The 12,563-nt window shown below is 39.1% G+C and overlaps 1 protein-coding gene across 3 annotated transcripts in view; it reads left to right on the forward strand.

Annotated features, from left to right (window-relative positions):
* Window positions 1-1,246: 1,246 nt before the first annotated feature.
* LOC149235846 (FAD synthetase, chloroplastic-like) overlaps window positions 1,247-12,563 on the forward strand; it is a 177,288-nt gene continuing 165,971 nt past the window's right edge. For 2 of the 3 annotated variants that reach the window (XM_089372252.1, XM_089372251.1), the window contains exon 1: window positions 1,248-1,523. The gene's annotated coding sequence lies outside the window, so the exon portion shown is untranslated. Of the gene's footprint in view, window positions 1,524-12,563 lie in introns of all 3 variants that reach the window. The other variant, XM_089372253.1, reaches the window with a different exon arrangement.

A 12,563-nucleotide genomic window follows, 5' to 3' on the forward strand; every position in this document is an offset into this window, starting at 1 on the left:
ATAAAGCATTTTTTTGGGAAGAAGGCAATGTTATATAAAAAAAAATAATTAATTAATAGTTATTAGGCAAAGGCCATTCACCAAGAGGCACCCAAGGCAGTATAAAGGGAAGGGCCTCCCACAAATTGTAATCATCTTCTATCTTTTCTAATAATAATAAATATGAATTTGCCGAATATTTAAGTTGTTTGTGCCAATTTTTAGCTTGGTAGCCTTTAATGTCCTTAGCTTTTCCATTAACAAGTTGTTTAACCCCAAACTCAACGTCTTCTAAATAAAAGATGTCATCCTCTACAAGGACATTCAAAATCATGTCCATGGCATTAGGAGATTATTAAGATAAGTATTCAAATTCTTCAAGGGAATCAAATAATTTTCTTATAATTTTCTTTAGCCTTACGGATCAAAATTTTCTAGAGTCAACTTTGAGAAGTGCACTATCTTTTTTTTCTTCTAATAAAAACTTTATACATATTTATTTTATAAAATTTTATTTGAAACATTCCTAATTACTTTTCTAACAAATTCACAATGAATATAATAAGAGTTAATAATTCTATAATTCTTTTCATACGACACTTTGTTAGAGAATTGACTAATAATTACAATATTTTTTATAATATAGTAAAATTATAATACAAATACATAAACTAAAAAAACCCATTTTCTCCGTACAAAACAAAAATAAAAAAATAAAAATGCTTCCATTATATATATTTAATTTTTTTCCATTAACGTATTAAAATAAAATAAAATATATATTATCATAAATTTTCTATAAATAAAGCCACGAAAATAATTAATTTGATAAAGCTATATCTTATATTATCGTTGTACTCGCAATAAAAAAACGAAATTGTACTCGCCTTCAACATCGTAAACATTGACTTTAATTTTGAGGGATAATAATTATTGCTCGACGTAAAATAAAATATTAAAAATGTTTTTAATAAGTAAATAAAATATGTGTAACAATCATTTATTTCAAAACATATATTTAAAAAATTATTTTTTTTCCTTTAATTGAAAATTAATAAAAAAAACGAAATTGTACTCGCCTTCAACATCGTAAATTGACTTTAATTTTGAGGGATAATAATTTATGGTCAACATAAAATAAAATATTAAAAATGTTTTTAATAAATAAAAATGTGTAATAATCATTTATTTCAAAACATATATTTGAAAAATTATATTTTAATTATATTTTTCCCTTTAATTGAAAATTAATGATCCGAGTGAACAATCATGTCCACAAAATTGAGACTTGAACCTCAAAGGATCCACGATTCACTTCAGGTCTATCACTGGAATATGCCTTTTTTTGGGGTCGATTACAGTAACGGGTCTCTTTGAAAGCCATCGCCGGTTCTGTTTTGTCATCAGATGAATTCCTGCACACCAGGAGTTTACTTTTAATGATGAAAATTTAAGTGCTGGTTGATCCTATAACAGGAAACGGGAAACCCTGTCTAGCCAATGCCGATGATTGCTACCCGGAGGTGATTTTGGAGGGAGCCAAGGTACTGTATCACTGTTAATTCTTCTGGTTTTCCTTCCATTTTGTTGATTTTCTGAAACGTATGTTCATCTTCAAATTTATGTATTAAGATGTTTAAGCGATGGATTCCTGCGGTTTTTGTAATATATTTATATCAGGGTTAGTTTTTGGAACACTGAGTCAAAATTCTGATATCGTGGAATTTGGATTTTATAAAATGGTTTGTTAATTCAATAGTGAAATCACTTTTTTTCTTGTTCTTTTAGATTCAGATATTAGAAAACTCATTATTGAGAATCAGAATATTCCATAGTTTCGAGAAACAATAAAACAATAGAATTTTGCTCTCGCTTGGATTGTGGTCTAGCAGCAAGTTGGAGCACTTATTGTAAAGAATGATTTAGGTTTGGCCAGGTTTTGGTCAAAAGATAGAGTCTTTGCACTCTTTGGGTTGTGGTCAAAAGCTAAAGTCTTTGCACTGCTTTGGGTTGTGGTCTACTAGCAAAGGTGGAACACTCGTTATAAAGATGATTTAGCTTTGAACAGGCTTATCCTTATTTAGGTTTGGGCAGGCTTTGGTAGAGAATTACATAATTGAAAATCCGTGTACTTTAAAGTCTTTGCAGTCCTCTGGTTGTGGTCTACCAGCAAGGTGGAACACTCTTTGTAAAGACGATTTAGGTTTGAACAGGCTTATCCTTATTTAGGTTTGGGCAGGCTTTGGTAGAGAATTACATAATTGAAAATCCTTGTACTCCTTTGGTCTGTGGCCTAGCTACAACTTGGAATACTCGCTGTAAAGTTGATTTAGATTTGAGCAGGCTTTGGTAGAAAACTACATAAGTGAAAGTCCTATTGACCTTGACGTTCCACACATGGAACACATTAAATGTAACGAGGCCCTGTTTACCGGTGTGGTTGTCCAAATTTTGTTCTTAGAAAACATAGAAAAAATACACTTCTCCAGAGTAACAAAGTAGCAGAAAAACAACTAAATTGATTACCGTGGGAAAATTGATGGGTCGTGTGACGCTCAGAGAAGAACTTGGTCAGTGGTCTTATTAATGAAGATGCTTTTACTGCGACTTGACAAGCTTGTTTGATATCCAGTTGACATGTGCAGTTGTTTATGTAGCTGTCAACATGTTATTTATGAGCTTGCTGGTTTAATGCTTGACTGTTGCTCAACAACAAATTAACAGCGCCGACGAGATTATGTGAGAATTTCTTCCTTTGTTTTGAAAGAGTGGTGCTCCCTCAGAGTTTACAGCCCAAGTAAAAGTGGAACTCTATGCACTGAAAACCCTCTTGTGATTGTAAACTAATGACTCATAAACATACCCTTATTCTTTGGGTAGCACATATATGAGCCATGTCATGGAAACATTGAAAGGTGTATCATTCATCTCACAGAAAAGAACAGAACTGAAGGGACTTGTAGGAAATAAAATGCTACAAACATTTCTTCCTAATGGACAATGAAACGGAAGTGCTCACATCAAATAAGTGTGCAGAAAGTAACCATCCTACGTACAATAACGTTATAGAGACCCGATGAATTAAACATGAATTCAACCATTGTTTATATTTGGGAGTGATAACAAAAGAATGAGGAAGATACAAGTAAGACATATGTAACAGATATGAATTTAACAATTTGAAAAAAAAGTTTTCATTAATAATGGAATAAGTCCCATGCAGTAGCAATTCATCTGGCATCCTCTTCAAAACAAAGGAGCAATTTTGTTTCATATCTATAAATGATAATCTTATAAGATGAAAGCAAATGAAACAAAATGTATCTCCTAAACGTCTTAAAGATTTTGTTAAATTATGGCATGTTCTATGCTTAGAGCAGTTTACTTATTTTATTTAATATTATCCAATCATATGTGCATAAAGTAAAGTGCAGATAGAACACTAAACGATCAACAGAAAACAAGCCAAGGCAAGAGACAAAAAATGCGGTGGCTAGCCAGGGACAAACCCCAATATGGGGAAACCCTTTGATCAAATCTTCTTTTATCTTCAATAGTTCAGCAGAGAGAAATAGTACAAAATCTGATTTCTGAAATTTTATATCAGCAGCAGCAAACCCTAGATCAGCAAAGTCAAACTTAGTCAAATGAGTGGAAATTGACCTCCAATATGCTTGGTCAATTTCCAGTCAACTTGCCCTTGAACAGCCTGAAGAAGCAGCCCTAGAACAGCCCCAAAAATTCAGTCAAAGTGCAGATTTCTGAAGTTGACTGCAGCCCTAAACTAGGGCAGTCAATACCGGTCAAATCTGAGGTCAGATCACCTCGATTTTTGTGCCAAAAATTGCGGCCTGCCTAGGAGAGGCAACCACACCTAATCCGCACTCCTTGGAGGGTCAATGCTGGTCAACGCTGGTCAAAGATGCTTGCTGTCCTATTTCTATGTCCTTTTTGCCCTAGAATGACTTCCTTTTCATCCACACGTGTGAGAGAGAGAGACTCTTTCTGCGTAGGAGAGAGAGAGAGATGTGTGTAAGAGTGAAGTGTCCAAATGAGGAAAAGAGCTCCTTGTATTTATATGCAAAACGTTGAGGTTGAATAGACATGACTGTTGGGCTTCTGAGCCTACATAAGTCGCTGGCTGACTTTGACAATTTTTCCATAATCAAAATAAATTCATATCTCCATAAATACTTATCAGAATCGGATAATATTTAAATCAATCCTACACCTCTCGATAAGAGGAATCTAGGAAAAATATCAGTAGTCACAAATAAGATGATCCACATGGAGTTTGGCCCTAGTTGCCAATTTTAACACTCCCTCTCAACTAGGGATAACTGCATCAACAATCCATCTGATTGTTGCTACTAATCATCCATCAAATGCACTGCCCTGTACAGCTTGTTCCTTGCTCTGCTTTGTTCTGTTTTGCTCTGCTCTGCTTTGCTCTGCTCGGCTCTTGCTCGATCTATGAAGAAGAAGAAATGACCGAGGATGTATCATACCATCCTCCACTGACCCAAAGTCAGTTTCAAAGTGTGTACCACTCACTGATCCCAGATCAGTATCATTGATCCCAGATCAATGGAGCTCATCCTAGCATAGGGAGTACGGTAGATACAGCGATGCGTCCGTCGATAGTACTACTATGGTCCCTATCCTCATTTCCCTGCTCATTGATCAGATGAGAGGTACTTCCCATGAGTCCCAGGCTGCATGGGTAGGATGCATCGATAGGAGAACGAATCATCCTGTCAGTGTATGCCACAGAGAACGAATCATCCCGGCCCACAAGAGAACGAATCATCCTGGCCCACAGGAGAACGAATCATCCTGTTCCACAGTCGCCATGGAGAACGAATCATCCTGGCCCACAGGAGAACGAATCATCATGTTCCACAATCACCACGGGGTGTCATAGGGGAAGGTTGACCCTTTACCTTGTACATAGTGCACCACCAAGGGATGGAGAGTCGCCCTGTGGTTACATGTTGCTCCAAGAAGTACCCTGCGCCCCCCCTGGAGCTCTCAGAGCTCAATTCATCATACTCGACCCTCATCAGAAGGTCTCTGAATGACACCAAGTCGTTCTCGGCAAGTCAGGAATTTGACCTTTCCTAGGGGCTTTGTCAGAATGTCGGCAACCTATTCATCTGTACCGATATGTTGGAGCCTTATTGCTCCTCGCTCCACCATATCTCGAATATAATGATACCTGATATCGATATGCTTGGAGCGATCATGGAATACGGGATTCTTTGATAAACGAATCCTGCTCTGGTTGTTACGCAGGATCACGGTGGTATCCAATGTAAATCCAAACAGCTCACTGAAGAGCTTTCGCAACCAGACTGCCTTGCAGGAGGCCATACTGGCAGCAATGTACTCTGCCTCGGCGGTGCTCAAAGCTACCGACTTCTGCTTCCTGCTCATCCAGGATATCGAGGCAGATCCCAAAGAGAAACAGCACCCGGAGGTGCTCTTACGGTCCACCACACTGCCTGCCCAATCAACATCAGTATATCCAAGTAGTCTCACATTTCCGGCAGTGTATCTTAACCCATGAGTAATTGTGCCATGAAGATATCTCAACAGATTCTTGGCACCAATCCAATGTATGTGGTGAGGTTCAACCATATGTTGACTCAATGTGTTGACTACAAAGCATATATTCGGACGGGAGTTCACCAAGAACATTAATGCTCCGATGAGTTGACGATACTCGGTAGCATTTCGTAACACAGGTCCAACAACACTAGCGCTTAACTTCTTGAAGTCAAGTTCCATTGGGGTAGTTACGGGCTTGCAGTCCACCATACCAAATCTTTCCAATATCTTCACCACATATTTTCCTTGAGATAGGAAAATCTCCCCTGGCTTCTGCCAGACTTCTAGTCCTAGGAAGTAGTGCATAAGTCCTAGGTCTTTCATCTCGAACTCAAAAGCTAGCTCCCTCTTACATTTGTGAATGAGAGGGTTTGCACCTGTTAGAAAGAGGTCATCAACATAAAGCACCAGTATGAGAGGCTTGTCATCTTCAACCTTAAAGTAAAGGTTAGGGTTGGCTTCACTCCTAGTGAATCCTAGCTTCATCAAGTAGCTATCGATCCTCTCATACCATGCTCGGGGTGCTCGCTTCAGCCCATAGAGGTCCTTCTTCAACCTGCACACATGAGATTCTCGATCATGAATCTCAAATCCTTTGGGTTGCTCCACATAGACTTCCTCTTTGATCGAACCATGTAAGAATGCAGTCTTGACATCCATTTGATGTAGATTCCATCCTTGCGAAGCAACAAGGGCTATGATGGAGTGGATGGTGGTATATCGGGCAACAGGTGCAAATATTTCGTCATAGTCTATACCCTCCTTCTGGGAGAAGCCACGAGTGACAAAACGAGCCTTATATTTTTCTGCACTTCCATCAACTGCATGCTTTATCTTGTAAAGCCATTTTGAGGTGACAACAACTTTGTCCAGAGGTTGGGGGACCACATCCCAAACATCGTTTTTCATGATGGACTCATATTCTTCGGTCATAGCATCCTTCCATACTTGATGCTTGACGACATCAGTGAATGATGAAGGCTCATTTTGGATGATCATGCTCATGATGGTCAGGTATCCCTGATACCTGTTCGGCTTCTTACTTTCACGGAAGGTTCCTCGGGGTGCAATGTGTCCTTCAGCATCATCAAGTGTCCCCCCAAGCCATGAAGGCCTCTTCCTAGAAGAGGAAGGTTCAGGCAGAGGGAGATCAATAGGATCCATAGGTTCTTCCACATCGGGCATTGTCTCATCTTCCTTTTCCTTTGGTTCCCTGTTGTCAGCTTCTTTAGATCCCCTTAGAGTAGGAAGATTGTCAACTTTGCTAAGAGCCATATCTTCGTCAAAGGTGACACCATGGCTAATCTCGACTTCCCTTTGACAAGCCACATAGATTCTATAGCCCTTAATATTTTCGCTATAGCCCACGAAGATTCCTTTCTTTCCAGATGCACCCAATTTATTCCTTTTCTCCTTGGGCACATGAAAATATACAGGACTTCCAAAAATTCTAAAATGAGATACGTCAGGTTTCTTACCAGTGAACATTTCTTCAGGAGTCTTGGAACCCAATGCTTGATGAGGGCATCGGTTTTGTACATATATGGCGATGTTTGTAGCTTCGGCCCATAGAAACTTCGGAAGTCTTTGATCATGGAGCATAGCACGAACAACTTCCACAATTGTGCGATTCTTCCTTTCCGCCACACCATTTTGCTCAGGAGTATATGGTGTAGTAGTCTCCCTCTTAATGCCAGCCTCTTTACAAAAGTCATGAAACTCATTGGATTCATATTCAGTCCCATTATCAGTTCTTAAGACCTTGATCTTCTTCTCGGTTTGATTTTCGATCAAGGCTTTGAAGTGTCGAAACCAGGAGAACACTTCATCCTTCTTTTTCAAGAAGTATATCCAAGACTTGCGAGAATAATCATCTGTAAAAGTGAGATAATATGAATATCCTCCCAAGGAGTTCACAGTGAACCAACTGCAATATATTGGAGGTCTTGCTTTGGCTTGAGGGGAATGGTCCCCTTTTGAGCTTTCCTTCGACACATCCCGGACATACACCTTCTTGTTCTACTCGGAATTCGGGCATCCCTGTCACCATCTTTCTTACATCGGGTAGAGCTTTATAATGAAGGTGAGCAAACCTCTGATGCCATAGTTCGGACTGAAGAGTTGTGTCACAAGACATGACACCTAGCGGACTTCCTCCGACCTGATATAATGAATCAACTCGAAACCCAAGAGTGAAAGCATCTTTAATATTCTTTTTCCATACATGTACCTTACCATCGCTGAAGGTCACCTTGTAGCCTTTGTCTTCCATTGCCGAAATGGACACCAGGTTCTTTTTGAGATCAGGTACATATAACACATCTTGTAGATGAATTGTATTTCCCTGATTCAATTGAAGAGTGACATTTCCAACGCCTTTCATGGGATATTTTGTATTATCTCCAAGAACAATTTCCAGGTTGGTTTCCTTCTCTATCAGATCATGGAGAGCTTCTTTGTAACCAGTGAAGTGCCTTGAGGCACCACTATCAATAAGCCAATTTCCCAGCGAGTCCAGGGGAGCAGTAGTAGATAGAGCTACTGGTAGATAATATTCATCTTGCTTATTGTTCACGATGTTAGATTCATACCTAGAATTTCTTGCCTTCTTGAATGGTTGTCCTCTTCCTTGATTTCCGACACTTCTTTTACCTCTTCCTTTCGTCCTGTCATTCCTTTGATTACCTTGAGAGGGATTTTGATCATCGTCCCGATGAGAGTCCCTTTTATCAGGGCACTCCCTTGAATAGTGACCTATTTTATTGCAATTATAACATCGTCCTTTTCTTCCACCCTTTGGTCCAACCTTTCCTTTGAATTTAGCCCCGGAATTGTTTCTTCTTTTAGTATGAGAAGAAAAGGCAGAGGGATGACCCTTAAGTATGGGCATTTCTTGTTCTTCCATCCTTGTTTCTTCTTGAACGCATATGGCCATTAATTCCTCGAATCCAAGAATTACGTTGTTGTTGAGGGGAGTAGTCCTGAATACATACCATTTGGATGGTAGTCCTCCAAGAGTTGTGAGTGTCATCTCCCTGTCAGGAATTACTTCCCCAATAGATAGGAGATCATTCTTGATCTCGGTGATCCTTAAGAAGTATGCTTGCATACTCTCATCTTTGCCCTTCTTAATTTCTTTCAGCTTATTTCTAAGAAACAAGACTTGATTTGCATCATTAACTTTAAATAAACTCACCAGTCTATCTTAGATTTCCTTGGAGGTGTTCAGGTCGGAAACATAGGCCACCAAGCGCTTGTTGATAGGCTCCCGGATGATCTTCCTTGCTTTGACTTCTCCCTTGGTCCATTTGTTCCTAGCAGCAGTGGATGCATTTGATGGAGGCTCAACAATTTTGCCTCTCACATGGTCCAACACTTTCTGTTCTTCTAATGTTAGATCGAGAGACATCTTCCATCCGTGGTAGTCAGACTTCTCATGGAGTTTGTCTTCAGCAGGGAAGTGTGTTGAGGACCCCATGATTTCTTTCAGATAGCCTTGCCAACCTTCTCTTCGGTGATTGCTCTTGCTCTTGCTTGGGCTTTGTCTTCACCTCAGCTCTGATACCATGTTAAATTATGATATGTTCTATGTTTAGAGCAGTTTACTTATTTTCTTTAATATTATCCAATCACATGTGCATAAAGTAAAGTGCAGATAGAACATCAAACGATCAACAGAAAACAAGCCAAGACAAGAGACACAAGACGTGGCGGCTAGCCAGGGACAAACCCCAATATGGGGAAACCCTTTGATCAAATCTTTTTTTATCTTCAATACTTCAGTAGAGAGAAATAGTACAAAATCTGATTTCTGAAATTTTATATCGGCAGCAGTGAACCCTAGATCAACAAAGTCAAACTTAGTCAAATGAGTGGAAATTGACCTCCAATATGCTTGGTCAATTTCCAGTCAACTTGCCCTTGAACAGCCTGAAGAAGCAGCCTTAGAACAGCCTCAAAAATTCAGTCAAAATGCAGATTTCTGAAGTTGACTGCAGCCCTAAACTAGGGCAGTCAATACCGGTCAAATCTGAGGTCAGATCACCTCGATTTTTGTGCCAAAATTTGCGGCCTGCCTAGGAGAGTCATCCACACTAATCTGCACTCCTTGGAAGGTTAATGTTGGTCAACGCTGGTCAAAGATGCTTGCTGTCCTGTTTCTGCGTCCTTTTTGCCCTAGAATGACTTCCTTTTCATCCACACGTGTGAGAGAGAGAGAGACTCTTTCTGTGCAGGAGAGAGAGAGAGATGTGTGTGAGAGTGAAGTGTCCAAATGAGGAAAAGAGCTCCTTGTATTTATATGCAAAACGTTGAGGTTGAATAGACATGACTGTTGGGCTTCTGAGCCTACATAAGTTGCTGGCCGACTTTGACAATTTTTCCATAATCAAAATAAATTCATATCTCCATAAATACTTATCGGAATCGGATGATCTTTAGATCAATCCTACACCTCTCGATGAGAGGAATCTAGGAAAAATATCAGTAGTCACAAATAAGGTGATCCACATGGAGTTTGGTCCTAGTTGCCAATTTTAACAGATTTTTGCTCCATCAGTCCACAAGAAGGGAAATGAATGGCATTTGTGCACAAACTAAATATCACTTAACAAAATCACTGTCAAAAGCAGATATCTTCTCTCTGGAATTGATAGTGTTATTGATCAATTGCAAGAAGCTAATTTTGAGTAAAAGCGACCTTGCTTTTGGCTACCATCTAATCAGAATAAAGCTTTCCAACTTGGGAAAACTGCTTTTAAGACTAAATATGGCATTTTTGAATGGCTGGGATTGCCTTTCAGCTTGATCAATGCTTTTGCTACTTTTATGATAATCATTAATGTCATTTTTTGAACCTACCTAAGCAAATCTGGTGTAGTTTATCTTGATGACATCTTGATCTTGTTAACAATAAGACAACGGAGGATCTTTTGTAGCAAGTTTAGGTTGTGCTATAATTTTCTTCGAAAGAATAAATGACTGGCAAACTCAATAAATTTTCCTTCAGGTAAAAATCCATGTCCTATCTTAGATTTGTTATATATTTTGAGGCGGTGCATGTTGATTATACAAGAACACGGGTGGGACTACTTGCAAATCGATTCCAAACACCAAAACTCTAGAGGTCAGAGTTGTTGATGGGACTTGCTTTCATATTGTTTAGAATTCTCATTGAGGAGATGGTGTTATGGATGATTTTGCTACTTTTATGGATTTTCATGGCTAGGGTTTATGATTGATCTTGATTTCTTGAGTAAGTGGTCTCTATAATCTTGTTGGATTTGTTTATGGATGATTATTAAGTGTAATTGTAGTTTTATAGTGGAGAGGGTGCATTCTCTTGGTTTCTTCTTGGATAAATCCCTTTTTGAAAACCCTAGGAACATTTTTAGTGGAGAGTCTTCTCTTGAATTTCTTGGATTTTGTAAGATACTAGGTGGATCTTCTAGGGTTAGTAGTGGACATCCCTAGGTATTACCCTAGACCCACTTACACTCTCGCAAGGGAGTTCTTAGTTGATCCATATGCCCAATGGAAAGACACTAGTCTCTCATCCTCCCATCAAATTCCAAATTCTAAAACTCTTTCAAAACCATTTTGTTGGATTTACTCTTCTTATCACCTTGAAACTTATTGCTCTAAATCCCAACAATGTGAACCTAGGGAAGTCCCCCTTGAGTTGGAGGAGAGCTAGCCTGAAGTGAAGAAGAGGGTTGATGAGGTGACAATGGCCTCCTCTTAGTTGCACTCAAACCGCACTTGAGATTTTGGACTTTATCTCAAGAAGTTTGAGTTTGTGTGATTAACATTTTGGCATTGTTGCTGAGGATAAAGTCCATTTCCCTGAATACATTTGTAGAGAAGCTATAACTTTGATGAAGGTTTCATTATTGAAGATTTATTCTCATATTGTTGATTCCTTTGGGAGAACGAAGATCTCAGCTTTTACAGATTTTGAAGACTTTGTGCTTGTGAGGTGGGACAAGCATAATTGTGAAGGCATTGGTGGCTCACCTTGGTGACTCTATTGTAATAAGGCACAAAATTACATTTATTATCAAATTTGAGCCTTCATATTGGGAAATTGTATGCGATAAAGGATGGTCCCATGGAATTTCATGAAATATATAAAGCTCTTGATGTGAAGAGTATCATGGGTACCCTAATTAGTGTCCACCACATTGGTGGGAAGATTGTCCAAAATTTGATGGCAACCAATCATTGGCCATTTTTCATGTGGTAGATGTCTTGAAGTATGTTTCAAAACTCAATGTGGTACACGAAGATGTGATGATGAGGTCTTTTTGCTTGTTGTTTGGAGGCAAAAAGGGATTGGCTTAAATATTCTCTCAAACCAAAGAGTATATCATCCATTGCAGTTTTCATTGAAGAATTTCTCAAGCGTTGGGGTCCCAGATTTCAAAGGTATGAAGATACCTATGTGGACTTGATGACAGCTCTACAACATGAAGCCCTTCTTGACCCCCCTCACATTGATCAAGATCACACAGAAGATCATGGGCTTCTTGATGAAGAGTTTTCCCATGCTCCCATGCTGAAGCTAGAACCATCTCAAAATTGCTTTGAAGAACAAGAATTGGATGAAGATAGTGAGTTTTGTGAGCATCTGGTTGAAGCCTGCTGCGATGTGAATTTCTTGATTGGGCTTTGTATTGAAAGAAGAAAGGAATTTGATGTTGTATTGCAAGCTTATCAAAGTGATCCTATGGATGTGCTTATCTTAGAGCTTGCTAAAAGGTACAAGGCAGTGAATTTTCCATGTGCTGTTATAGAAAGAAGTATGGCAGTAAGAAAGACTCCCCAAGCTTGGATCAACCCTTCATCTTGTCTAGGGAACTGCTGGAGCTTGACATAGCAGAAGAAGAATGGGGAGACGTTGAGAAAAATGTCCAAACACACTAAAAGAGCAACCCTATGCCCTTGTTGTGGAAGCTGATCAGGAAAGCATGCTG

This window comes from Pinus tabuliformis, chromosome 8 (assembly GCF_031772625.1).
Source record: "Pinus tabuliformis cultivar Carrire ecotype Pingquan chromosome 8, CPIR1, whole genome shotgun sequence".
Classification (NCBI taxonomy): Eukaryota; Viridiplantae; Streptophyta; class Pinopsida; order Pinales; family Pinaceae; genus Pinus; species Pinus tabuliformis.